The 14,186-nt window shown below is 44.2% G+C and overlaps 1 non-coding gene across 1 annotated transcript; it reads left to right on the forward strand.

Moving 5' to 3' along the window:
* Positions 1-11,902: 11,902 nt before the first annotated feature.
* LOC148933686 (small nucleolar RNA R71) lies at positions 11,903-12,009 on the forward strand. The gene has a single exon (XR_016134819.1). It is a non-coding gene; the product is annotated as a small nucleolar RNA R71 (small nucleolar RNA).
* Positions 12,010-14,186: the final 2,177 nt, after the last annotated feature.

Genomic DNA, 14,186 nt, shown 5'->3' on the forward strand with positions numbered 1-14,186 from the left:
CATACATGACTTAGAGAAACTGAGATATTTTAAAGTTCTAAGACAACTGGAGTAAACTTAACTAGACGGACTTTCCTAATTTGGATAGACAAGCATAAAGCGAAAAGTAAAGACAAGTTTCCTTAAACTACCAGGGTCTGGAAAAGCATGCAGAAAAGTAAAAAGACAAAGCAGATCGTACTGACAGGGTCTGGAGGACATGCAGAAAAAGCAAAGTACATGCTGAAAAGTACTGACATAAAGCAGATCTGGTTCTAACTACCAACAACTTCATCTTCTTCGGAAATCAAACGAGAATAGCAGATAAAACAGAGTATTAAACACCATGAAAACAGAGCAAACTTTAGATCTAGACTTAAAACGAGAAATTAAAGCCTAAACTAACAGATCTACGCTACTGGACCTAAAGGATGCAGAAACAGAAAGTAAACAGCCATGATCATGCACAACGTAAACAACAAACACCAAATACGCGAAACTCCAACTCAAAAACACCACGATTCAATAAATCCAAACATCTCCATACGCAAATCCCCAACCTCCATCAACAAACCAACAGATCTCAGCTACAAACATCCAACAATAAACAAGAGCGAAAGTAAAAACAAGAAATAAAGATCAACTCAGCAAGATCCAACAAAAGCAAACATAAACTTCCATAATAACTAGAAATAGGTCTGAATCCAGTAGATCAAAGCAAGAACTAGAGTTATGAAACTTAAAACCAACAAGTTCTAACGAAAGCAAGTAAAGATTGTTTCTTCACCTTCACAAGGCGGTGTTACACAGCAAAATAACGACGATGATGAGAACCACGGTGGCCAGAATCCTCCATCTCCAAGTGCGCAGTGAAACGAAATGAGAAGTTTTTAAGTGTGGAACTAAGGCATGGAACGAAAGCTTGAGCTAGGAAAGTGTAGAAGTGGTTGTCTTGTTCTTCAAGGTTGAGCTCCTTATATATGTGAGGCTCTGATCCCTAGGGTATCCCTCTGGTGATTTGACGCTCTTGCCCTTGAGTAAGACTCTTTAAAATAATCTGCTCTCGCTCCATTCTGCTCCTGTCGCCAACTTTTGATTCTCCCAGGTCCGAACGACGACTTCTGATTTTTGCTTCAATTTCATCTCTTTTGCATCTGCCAGATCAGGTAACAGCAACTTCCTAGGTCCAGCAGATTTACTACACACCTGAACTCACAAACGCACATTAGCGTCCCAAATGCACATAATTTTAACCCTAAACCAATGCATGAAACGAACCTTATCAAACTGCTCACACTTAAACCATACTTGTCCTCAAGTATAAAGACAAGAAAAAGGAATAAGGCAAGTTTCAATGCATGGTTTCCCCTTAACCGACTCTACTAAAAAGAAAAAGACTCAAACTACTAGACCTAGACGCTAAAGGACTTAGACAAAGAAAACAGATAAAGACACATAATAAAACATATTGACACATAAATGCATAAACTGGTTTATTTTCTAGCAGCCATCCCCACAAGATTAAGGTCAATCCAAGAACCTACAGTCTCCGAATCTTCCCCTTCCCTTCTTCTATCTAATCGGCTTGTCAGTTTGTCAAGATAGCCTCTAACTGTTGGATTCGCTCGATCACTCATTCCTCACCAGGGATGTTAGGATCGTTCGCTCTTATATTGCTATACCACTAATGCCTCGGGTCAGAGAGTTCCCATGTCTTTGCTCTTATTACTCCCTCCGTCCTGCTTAAGATGACACGTTTTCCTTTTTAGTTTGTCCCAACCAAGATGACACATTTCCTTTTTTGAAAACTTTCTCTCTCCAATTAATACACTCAACCACTTTTTCTCACCCCTATTAAAATATTCACCTTTTTTTCTCTCTCTATTTTAATACTTCCACCCACCTTTTCTCTCTCCAATTAAACACATTAACCAATTACTCCTAAAACCCCGTGTCGGCTAAGGAATGTGTCATCTTAGCCGGGACGGAGGGAGCATAATTTTTTTCTCCTTTCCTCTCTGGACTTCGTCCAGCTTATTCCTCCCTGGACTTCGTCCAGCTTATACCTCCAGTTTTTTTTTTTTTTTTTTTTTTTTTTTTTTTTTTTTTGTTTTTCAGACTCTCTGGACTTTGTCCAGTTTATTCCTCCTTTTTAGACCCTGGACTTCGTCCAGCTTATACCTCCAGTACCCTTTCCCTAGGCCCGAGAGGTTATTTCTATCACCAAAAACTTTTCTCCTTCTAAGTTCTCTCCCTAAGCATCAAGTGACAGCCCTCTCATTTTGTGTTAGTATGAAGTATTTAAGGCTTATAACTCACTTTTATGGAGGGCTTCACAACTAGATCAGTCGAGGCATATTCTATCGTTCTTAAAACATCCAAACCGAGTCAACTATCTTCATTGACACATTCCTCTGGAGGTATGCTCCCAGCAAGTTGCACGTGTAGAGATGGCGGTCGGAGTGAGTTCTGACTCTCTGGCATGCATAGGCAGTCCAGTACCCGAGGTGGACCTTCACGTTGTTCAGCATACACCACATGAAATACAGCTCTGGAGTAGTGAGAGTTGTACCCACTTGACCCAAGAGATTGTACTCGATATATACTTGTGCCAATCGGAGTACAGGGTCAGTGATGTGTACCCCCTTCGATGTGCTTGTCTTGAATTGGCCACCTTCTTGTGGGCAACCATCCTCCAGGCCTCCTCAGCATCGAAGCGTGCTGTATACTTGGGTGCGCCGATCTCTCTCTCATTCCACGTTCCTTCTTCCTCCTCCTCGGGTGTGAGTAGCCCCATTCTCAACGACCACTCCCTTATACTCATCTCCATCTCCTCATTGAACAGCCTGAAAGAGATTGTGTCTGCGTCGAGATCTGTAGACTGCTTGAATTTGAAGGACGTGAAGAACTCCTTCGCCAGAGCCACCGGTACCTCCTTTGCTGTGGTTGAGAAGCCACTCGAACCCGATGCTTGTGAAGTAGGAGATGAACTTCTTCTCCACTCCCAGATCCCTCAAGTCCGAGAGGCACAACTTCTTTCCGGATTTCGCCGACTTCCCATTCGTGGCGCGACCATCACATGCCTTCTGCAACTTTGGGTCCTCAAACTGGACCATCGCTTCCAACAACCTCTTGGTCACAAGGACCTCCATTTTTTCGAAAGGGCTCTCCTCCACGGCTGGTATCTCAGCCTCCTCTTCTTTAGTTGGATGGGAAAATGGCACACGGATCCCCTCCGGCTCGCTAATCACCAAAGTGGTGTTCGCGGGGCGAGATTTCTTATGTTGGGGCTTAGCATTATGCTTCCCCTTCCTTTTCCTTTCTGCTTCATATCTCGTCTACATAGCCTCCGGAGAGATTTCCTTCTCGGCTGCCACAGTTTCCTGGACCAGGGGGATATCATCCCGTGTCTCCTCTGTGTCCTCCAGCCTCAGGCACTTGGGCCTGCCTGCCTCTGCCTCATCCACTTGCTTCCTATTACGACGGGAGTGCCTCCTCGTCAGCCTCTCATCAGTTGGGGTCCCTTGGTCATCAGTAGTTATATCGTCTACCACGACGATGTCAGTCTCTATCTCTTCACATTCTTTCTCGGCATCTTGTCCACTGCCGTTTCTTTCCTCTTCCTTCTCAACATTCTCCTCATAAACTTCCTCTCCTTCCTCTGTATCCTTCTCAGCAACTTCCTCATCGACTTCCCCACCATCTTTTTCAGCCTCTTTATCAACACTAGCCTCACCTTCTTCACCCTCTCTACCCTCGCTACCCTTCTCGCCATCCACAGTTTCCTCTACACTCTGTTCCTAAGTCTCTTCCACATCCCCAGTTTCTTCTTGATTCACTTCCTCTGCTCCATCATTCTCCCCACCATCTATGCCCTCCTCATTTTCCCTTTCGTCCCCTGACCCAGCGGCCTCTACATCCGGTGTTTCTTCTTGCTCACCTAGACTACCCCCTCCCTCCTCTCTCTCTCTGATTCCTCCGTATCCATCCTATCACCCTCCTCAGCATCAGTTTCTTCTATATTTACAGAGGGTTCGGCATGGGGCTCAGTTTCTGTTTGAGGAATAGTGTGTGGGGGGTTCGTCTCTTGGGTTAGAGTTTCGGGTAAAATTTGGGGGTTTTCTGGGTGTATGGGTAAGGCTTGTGCGGTGGGTGTTTCGATTAAGGTTTTGGGCCGTGGTGGAATTGTAAGTGGGGTTAGGGCAGGAATTACCTCTTCTTATTTCCGGCATGCCTCCGACATCTGGGCAAAAAATTTACTCGCCTTCGGCCCCTTTCCGTACTTCCTCATGAATTCTTGTATGATTTCCTCGGGGTCCGGTTCTGCTTCGTCGGATTTCGCCTCAGCTGTGATTTCTTGGCCGATGTCCGGCTGTGGTTGCACTTCGGTCGGTATGGGCTGCGGTGGAACTTCTGGCGGAGTGGGGGGTTTTCTTCTGGTGGCGGCGTGGGGGTTTTCTCGGCCGCGGGAGTTGAACTCGTCGCCTCCGTTACCTTCTTTTTGGTCTTTTCTTTCGGCGGGTTCTTCCCGCGGGCTGAGCGTGACACCGGATTTCTCTGCATCTTTGTGTACGGCTGTGGTTTACGGATCTGCAGAGAGAGAAAACAAGTTTGTGAATTAGGAGTTGTGAGAAAATAATTTTAGGTGAGAGAAGTTAATTAGTTTTTAGGGAAGTTATTTTAGAAAAAAGAAAATAAAAGGAAAATAAAAGAACTAAAAGGAAAAGAAATAAAAATAAAAAATAAAAAAAGGAATATCATGATTGGCTGCAGGCGAACGGTCGCGTCTCTGACGCAAGCAACCGTACGCCTCGCCAGCATTTTGAATTTCAAAATTCAAACTTCCCCCTGATTTTTCTCACTTCCCTCTGACCGGGTAATCTTAAACACTTAGTAAAAAAAATGAAATTTGCTGAACGTCTGGATCAAAGAGATAAGCTTTTCAATTTTGTGCATTTCCACAGACGATCAGAATTTCAAAAATCTTTTTGGGTTTTAGAAGTATATATATATATTTTTTTTGTATTTTCATAAAAAAAACTTATTCATGTTATTTACACCTAAATGTTTAAATATTCTTGGGAATTAACTGGTCCAGTCAGCTGATCGAAAATTTTACCCTATCTACCTGACCCAGTAATTCCCGAAGAATATTTAAACATGGCTTACTAGGCAATAGTGGAAGGTGTGTGAAGTGGAATTTCTTCCACTTCACACAACTCCAAACTATCCCTAAACACTTTCACTCTATGACCATTAACAAGGAAAGGAACATAGTTAGCATTGACTCCCTGAATTTCCACTGCTCCATGCGCTCGAATGCCAACGATTGTGTAAGGCCCTATCCACTTGGACTTCAGCTTCCCAGGCATGAGCTTGAGCTTTGACTGAAAAAGGAGTACTTTCTGCCCGACCTGCAGCTCCTTGACCCGAAGGTTTTTGTCGTGCCAGAATTTGGTCCTCTCCTTATACCACATGGCCGAATCATACGACTCCAGCCTCAATTCCTCTAGCTCCTGCAGTTGCATCTTTCTCTCTTTCTCACAGGCATGAGCCTTCATATTCATTTCCTTGACTGCCAATAAGCCTTGTGCTCTATCTCCATGGGCAGGTGGCACATTTTTCCAAATACCAATCTGTAGGGTGACATTCCTATTGGTGTCTTGTAAGCGGTTCTGTAGGCCCAGAGAGCATCACCCAGACGCTTGCTCCAGTCCTTCCTTGAGGTATTCACCGTCTTCTCTAGGATGCCCTTGATCTCTCGATTTGAGATTTCAGCCTGCCTATTTGACTGGGGATGATACGGAGTAGATAACCGATGGTGGACTCCATATTTTCTCATCAGTGCTTCAATTGTCCTATTACAGAAGTGAGTCCCTTGGTCTGAGATGATCGCTCGGGGCACGCCATATCGGTTGAATATATTGGCCTTTAGGAACTTTGAAACTTCCTTTGCGTCACTTGAACTTGTAGCCTTGGCCTCTATCCATTTAGACATGTAATCCACAGCAACCAATATATACGTATTTCCATATGAAGATGGAAATGGGCCGCCCATGAAGTCCATGTCCCAAACATCAAAGATCTCGCAGACTATTATCGGAGTCTGTGGCATCTCATCTCTCATAGGAATCCCTCCGGTCAGTTGGCACCTATTACAATTCTGGCAGAACTCATAAGCATCCCTATTCAGCGAGGGCCAGTAGAAACCGCTATCCAGAACTTTCCTTGTCGTTTTCCTTGGGCCGAAGTGGCCACCACACGCTAGTGCATGGCAATGGTTTAGCACGTCTCTTTGCTACCACTCTGGAATACACCTTCTTATCACTTGATCTGAACCCATCTTCCAGAGGTATGGGTCATCCCAAAAGTAGTACTTGGATTCACTTTTAATTTTCATCCTCTGGGCCGTAGTGATTTCTTGTGCGGCCGGTTGTTCTCCAGTAACTAAATAATTCGCCAGGTCCGCGAACCAAGGCTCGTCATTCGGCTTGCCTTTCTGTTTCTCTGACTCCTCAGGCCCAGTTAATGCTAACACTGCTACCCATCTGATTGGTCTAGTGGATTCCCCTAAGTAATACAAGTGCTCTTCTGGAAAAGCATCGGGTACGGCTTCTTCATCTTCTCCTTGGGTAATCCTGCTTAAATGGTCAGCCACTCTATTCTCGGTCCCTCTCTTATTTCTGACTTCCCAGTCGAACTCTTGCAATAGAAACACCCATCTGATTAGCCTTGGCTTGGCTTCCTTCTTGGCTAGGAGATATTTAATGGTTGCATGGTCAGTGAACTTGCCCTCGACCCCAGTAGATATGGTCGGTATTTTTCAAATGAGTACACCACAGCCAGCATCTCCTTCTCGGTGGTGTCATAGTTCTTCTGGGCCTGGTTGAGCGTCTTCGAGGCATAAAATATGACATAAATTTTTCCTTCGATCCTCTGGCCCAACACCGCTCCTATTGCAAAGTCACTTGCGTCGCACATTACCTCGAAGGGGTAATTCCAGTTGGGCGAGCGGATTATCGGAGCTGTGACCAGACGATCCTTGAGTAGCTGGAAGGATTTTTTACACTTATCATCAAACTCAAACTCCACATCATTCTGGAAAAGTCTTGTCAGGGGCTGGGCGATTTTTGCGAAGTCTTTAATGAACCTTCGGTAGAACCCTGCATGCCCCAAGAATCCTCGAATTTCCTTCTGATTCGTTGGGTGTGGAAGCTTAGAGATTACCTCCACCTTTGCTTGATCTACCTCGATGCCCCTCTCAGATACAACATGTCCCAGTACTATCCCCTCCTTGACCATAAAGTGGCATTTCTCATAGTTTAGCACTAGGTTCTTCTTCCTTCATCTCTCCAAAACGACATCCAGGTGCCCCAGGAAAGTTTCGAAAGAATCTCCATAAACGGTGAAATCATTCATAAAAATTTCTATGCAGTCCTCCAGTAGATCCGAGAAAATGCTCATCATGCATCGCTGAAATGTCCCAGGTGCGTTGCACAAACCAAAAGGCATTCTCCGGTAGGCGTATGTCCCAAAGGGGCAGGTAAATGTGGTCTTCTCCTGATCCTCCGGATTGACATAGATTTGGAAGTATCCATTGTAGCCATCTAGAAAGCAGAAGTATTGCTTTCCCGCCAACCTTTCCAGCATTTGGTCGATGAAGGGTAGCGGGAAATGATCCTTACGTGTGGCCGCATTGAGTTTTCGGTAGTCTATGCACATTCTCCACCCCGTGACTAACCTTGTGGGCACAAGCTCGTTGCGGTCATTCTTGACTACTTGTATTCCTGATTTCTTCGGCACCATGTGGACAGGACTCACCCACTCACTATCGGGAATGGAGTATATGATTCCCAAGGCCAGTAGCTTCAATACTTCCTTTAAGACTTCCTCTCTCATGTTGGGGTTGAGTTTCCTCTGGAGATCCCGGTGTGCCTTGGCTCCTTCTTCCAAACGGATGTGGTGCATACATAGATCGGGGCTGACCCCCACTAGGTCAGATAGAGTCCACCCTATTGCTTTCTGGTTCCTCCCCAGCACTTCCAATAGCTTGACTTCCTGCTCCTGGGTCAGAAGGTTGTTGATTATGACAGGCAGGGATTCGCCTTCGCCTAGGTAGGCATACTTCAGACCCGGAGGAAGGTTCTTCAACTCTTTCTTTGGAGGGGGTACTTCAGGTGGCAACGGATTCTTCTCCATACCTTTATTGACCAACTCGTCCAACTCTGACAACTTTTCCACACTGGCCAGTTGGACTGATCCCTTGGACCCAGGGGATCCTGCCTCGCCACAGAAGTCCATTATTGCCTTTGTGATTTCTTCATCAGATAGCTCTTGTTTAATAACTGCTTCACACCATCCTGCAACTTCTTTCCTCATAGATTCTATCATCCCGAGGTATCAGCCTGTTCCTGCAATAGTTCGGTCTCAAGAAACTCCTGGACCAGGGGGTTAATGACATCAACAAAATGGAGGTTTTCCACGTCAAGTAGTTTCCTCATAGCTTCATCAATGCTAAAAGTGAATTTTTCCCCATTGTAATCTAAACAAATGGTGCCATCAAAAACATCAATTATAGTCTTAGCGGTCCTCAAAAATGGTCTTCCTAAAAGAACGCCACTATACTCAGCAGTTTCGTTGTCACTCATTTTTATCACATGGAAATTGGCAGGGTATAGAAAATCATGAACTTTCATTATCACATTTTCTAATACTCCTTCAAGGCTAATGCATGATCTATCAGCTAACTGGATTACCACTTTCGTATCAGTCCTTCTTGCTCCTACCAGTTTTTTATATATGGAAAGCGGTAACACGTTAATAGACGCACCAAGATCACACATAGCATGCTCGACTCTAACACCTCCTATAGTGATAGGTAAGGTAAACATACCTGGGTCAGTCTGCTTCGACGGCATTATCCTCTTCTGAATCACTGCAGATACATTCTCCCCGATCACGATCTTTCCATCGAATTTTGCCTTGCCCGCAATGAACTCCTTAATGAATTTGCTGAACGGGGGCAGCTTCATAGCCTCCAGGAATGGGAGATTGATCTCCAGCTTTCCAAAGATCTCCATGAAATCCACGGGGTTGTCCTTTTTCTTCTTGGCATCCCCTCGATAGGGAAAAGGTTTAATCCTCTTTGTTGCGTTGGTCGGATCTTCCTTAGAAGGCTCTTCCGCCTCTCCTTTCTCTTTTTCAGTTTCTACCTCAGGCTCCGGGTCTAAGAAAAATGGTTCAGCCATCCGAGGTAACGGTCCTCTCAAATCACCGGCTTGGATATCATCCTCTGGCCTAACATCTTCTTTTTGCTGGTCCGGGTGGATAACATCCTCTCTCATCGGAACTGGCATTTCACCATTTACCTTCAGTTTGGGCCCTTCATATGCTTTCCCGGATCTCAGGGTAACCTGGCTGATATTTTCCCTTTCTGGTGGCTTTACTGAGGCTGGAATCCTCCCTTCATTTCCTCGCATGTCGCTTAGGGACGTCGCGATCTGACATAATTGCTTTGACATCAGATCCATCACGGCTTTGTGTTCCTGCTGAGCATCCTGGAGCTTGTGGACCACGTCATTATTTGCCAGTAAGTTGTTCTGCATGTGCTGCTGAGAACTCACTAGGTCATGGACCATATCATCCAGATTCCTCTGGGTCCTGGAGTTTGGTTGACTGCCACTTGGCCCTTGACCATGATTTGGTCCACCCCCTGGATGCGGGCGAAAGTTTCCTTGACCTCCTTGGTTATGGTTGTACTGATTCCCTGGTCCCTGATAGTTGTTGTTCCTCTGGTGTGGGGGTACATATGAGCTTCCCTGGTTATTTTGATTCCTATTGTTCCATCTGGGTTGATTTCCTTGACCTCCTTGATTCCAGTTTCCCTGTCCCTCTTGATTCCAGTTTCTTTGTCCCTCTTGATTCCTTCCGGATCAGTTGGATTGGTTCCCAATGTGCTCATACAACGTGCTCCTACAAAACATAACAAAATAGCAAAAAACAAAACATAAAGAAACACTCAATTCAAAATAAATGCTAGAGGAAAGAATTGAGCAAACAAAACCTCCAACATATAAAAATAAAAATAAAAGAAAAAAAATTAAAAAAATATAAAAAACTTGGGTTGCCTCCCAATCAGCGCCTTTGTTTATAGTCATTGGCTCGACCTTCTTCTTTGCAGCTTTCCTATCCAAACTCCAATAGGTGCCTCTTCGCCTTCTCCTTCTCAATCACAACATTCTCCCCATCAACTCGAAACATGACCGTTTTTTCTTGGTCTCAATCACAACATCACCGATTGCTAAAAATGGTCTACCAAAGAGAATAGACATGTCCTTGTCCTCTTCCATCTCTATGACAATGAAGTCAACCGGGAGTATAAATTTGTTCACCTTCACCAAGACATCCTCGATGATTCCTTTAGGCTTAACAATTGAATGATCTGCCAACTGAAGGTCAATGTCGATTGGTTCAATCCTTGCTTCAAGACCGATTGACCTCGCAGTTTTCAAAGCCATCAATGATATTCCCGATGATTCATCAAGTAGGCACTTTGGGAACTTCTTATCTCCCATCTCACACGGGATCACACAACTTCCGGGATCTCTTCTCTTAGCCGGCATCTTTCCCTTCACAAACTGTGAGCAAAATGCGCTCAATATCACCACACCATCATCTTGTATCTTCTCTTTTTTCGCAATAAGGTCCTTGAATAACTTGGAGAATTTTGGAAAATGTAGGAACAAATCCACCAAGGACACATCTACATTAACTTTCCTAATAATATTCATCATCCAATCGAGTCCCTTCTCTTGAATTATTTTCTTTCTCTTCTTCTCGATTGGAAAAGGAGGCGGCGATATAAAATCTGGAAAATTAAATGGACTCTTCGGATCCATTACCAGACTCAACGGCTTCTTCTTTGTATCACGCCGACTTGCATCTTCTTTATCTTGTAGACCATCTCTAGCATCTGTAGTGGCCCACTCACTCCCCTCGTCCGCCCCTGCGTGCGAGGTTTGTGAGCCTAACAACTTGTCCGCCCCTGCGTGCAAGATGTTTGGGCCACTATGTACCACTTGCTCTCCAAGTCTCTCTAGCTCTTTCCCACTTCTCAATGTGACTGTTTTGCATTGCTCATTAACCTTTGGGTTCGTTATCGTGGTGCTTGGAATAGTTCCTTGGGGTCTGGTTTGAGCCGTCGTTGCAAGTTGACCTATCATCATCTCCAAATTCTTCATCGTGGCATCAATGTGGCCAAACTTCTCATTCTCTTTTTCCTTGAATTGATCATTCTCCTTTTGATTCTTGATCATGAAGGAGTAGATCTGCGCAACTTGATCATCACTAGATGGCTTCGTCTCAAAACTCGGAGGTTGAGTGTTGTTTCTCCATTGGTTGCCAGAAGCGTTACTAGGACCAGCTTGATTCCAGTTTTCTTGTTGAGGCCTCCAGTGGCCTCCAGTTTTGTTGATTGGTATATTGAGCTCCTTGGTTGAAACCTTGACGATTGTTGCCAATGTAGTTCACATCCTCCACTGGTGCTCCTTGCAAACTTGGACATTGATCTGTATAATGTCCTTTGTGGCATACTCCACACTTCATCACATGCACAGCTTGGGGTTGGGGAGTCAATTGGAAGGATTTGACAACTTTCGTCATTGAAGAAATTTGGGTACTAAAGTCAGCCATTTGAGCCTCTATAGCTAATACTCTTTCCGACTCCTTAGTAGCACCAAATGTGTCTCCCGCGGCCTTCCTTGGATTATGCCAGTCCCTTTGATTGTTCGCTAGTCTTTGAAACAACGCTCTCACCTCATCATGAGTCAAATCATCTAAATTTCCACTCGAACCTGCGGTAACCAATCATGTACTTTCATTGTTGAGCCCTTTGTAGAATTTTAAGAGATCATGCCTTGGAGCTAGACCACGACTTGGGCATTTCCTTAGCAAGTATGTAAATCTCTTCCAAGCTTCGGCAAATGACTCATCATACTTTTGTCAGAATGAAGTGATCTCCTCTCTCAACTTCTCGATCTTCATTGGAGATGTCACGACCGCGCCTTGCTAAGGATAGCATTGCTCAGTTAATCATGACCAGGGGAGGGAATTAAGAAGAAGGGATAGAAAGGGGATGAAAGAATTTATGATAAGACACAAATATTTCTTCATAAGATGAGAGATGTTCACGAGACAACAAAGATCATGGGAATTTGAAAGAGTGTTTATCACAGATCACTCGTTACTGATCGTTTTTCCTATGACCCATCTACTACAAAATACTACGATAAAAGCACAGCGGAAGGAGTTGTAACCACATGGTCATGTGTATGAAGACACATGCCACGAAAATCCTACAAAAGAGATGAGACGACCTCCAACTCCACTCAGCCACCATTTCATCACTTGCTCAACCTGCACATTTAGAAATACATGCAGGGCTGAGTACGGGGTACTCAGTGAACACATTGCCGAAAGATACACATATAAGAAAAAGTTATTATCATGCCATCACAGTAACACACGGGGTTTTCTTAAAGGCCCGAGCTTACTAAGTTCATTTTCATAAAGTTCGTCTGATCAGACTAAGTTCATTCCAGTAATCCGCCATATCTGATAGTTCCTTGTGTGTCGGGAAGGTGGCCACCTTCCACGATCACATTGACCGGCCAACCCTTACGATGACTCACGGTCCATTCCTTTGTGTACACTAACTCGCATAGGATCTTGGTCCTATTGGAGCCGAATTCGTTCCATTCATTCATTCATTTGGCATCGCCAAGCAGATAGGCATCATAAAACAAATAATTTATGGCACGATAACATTTTAAAAAAAAGTAAGTGCAAATTTTATCAAACAAAAATCATTTCATATATTTGACAATTTTATCCACACTTAATGTGTTGGATATAAAGCCCACCTCAAAGCTTCCAAATAAAGCTCTACAAAAGCTCGACCTTGGGTAATCAAACTCCGCGAGCACGCCCTTCTTGAAAGAGTATAATGATTTAAATTAGTTTTTTTTATGAACATACATAAGGTGCATGGCATGAAATGATCCTACATGTAGTATGCGTCCTACGTTCGGGGTTCGATCAAGATAACTTCATTCCACTTAAAAAGTGGATCTCTATTTCATAAGAGACCTTAAAATTTATTACTTGGGAGATGGTTTATTTAGCTCCTACATTCTTAACTTCAAGGAATTTATTTAAGTAAGGAGGGTAAGATATTAATTAATCATAAGATTAATTATTTAAAAGCTTCAAACATTTCAAGAAATATTAATCCAAAATTAAGAGATAAGGTTCATTTTATTACTTAAGCTTCAAAGCCCAAAATTCGCATTCCCTCTAAATTCTCGGCCCATAATAGAATAAATAAGAGACCATCTTACTAAATTAATTACTTGGCCCAAAGGAGAGGCCCAATACCCAAATAAATTAGAAAAAACCCTATACACTCCACCAATCCAGAGGAAAAGAAAAAAGAAAAGGGGCGCCTCCTTCTCCCAACCTCTCTCTCTCGGTCTTCTCTCTGCCGGCGGTCTTGGCGTCGCCGGTGAGAGACGCCGGCCGCCGGTCTCGTCCCTCCTCTCTCCCTCGGTCTTCTCTCTGCCGGCCACGAACCACCACCTCCGCCGTCGCCGCCGGGCCGCCGCTGCCGTCGCTGGTGGGCCGCTGCCGCCGTCGCCGCTGGGTACACGGCGGTCTCACCGCCGTTGACCGAGAGGTAAGGATTTCCCCCATTTCTCCTTCTTTCTCTTCTTCTTTATTTTCTTAAATTGAAGGCTTAGGACTAACAATTAAGTCTTGAAATGTGAAGATTTGGATAGATCGTGAAAACGAGGTCAAAAGAGATTAATTTCGTTGTGGAAAATCGGGCAGCCGCCGGAAAGTTGCCGGACTGCCGTCGCCGCCGGTGGGCCACTGCCGGGCAGCATCTCCGGGGTCCGGCAGCTCCCTCAGTCATGAGGTAAGCTTTCCAAGATCGTTATTAATATGCGATGAAGTTGTCTAAGGGCTTAGGCATTGCTTATTTGATTTCCTTGTCTAAGTTTTCTTTAGTTAAGGCAAAAGCTATTTTAAAAAAGTCATATGCATAATTGATATGAAAACTATTAAGGGAAAAGGCATAGAGGAAAAATAATAATATGGTGTTCATGCTTTGGATGATTATGAAAATGGCTATGTAGCAAAAATAGTTA

The sequence above is a fragment of the Salvia hispanica genome, chromosome 1 (genome assembly GCF_029641045.1).
Source record: "Salvia hispanica isolate PSC_SH4W2 chromosome 1, Shi_PSC_v1, whole genome shotgun sequence".
In the NCBI taxonomy this organism is placed as follows: Eukaryota; Viridiplantae; Streptophyta; class Magnoliopsida; order Lamiales; family Lamiaceae; genus Salvia; species Salvia hispanica.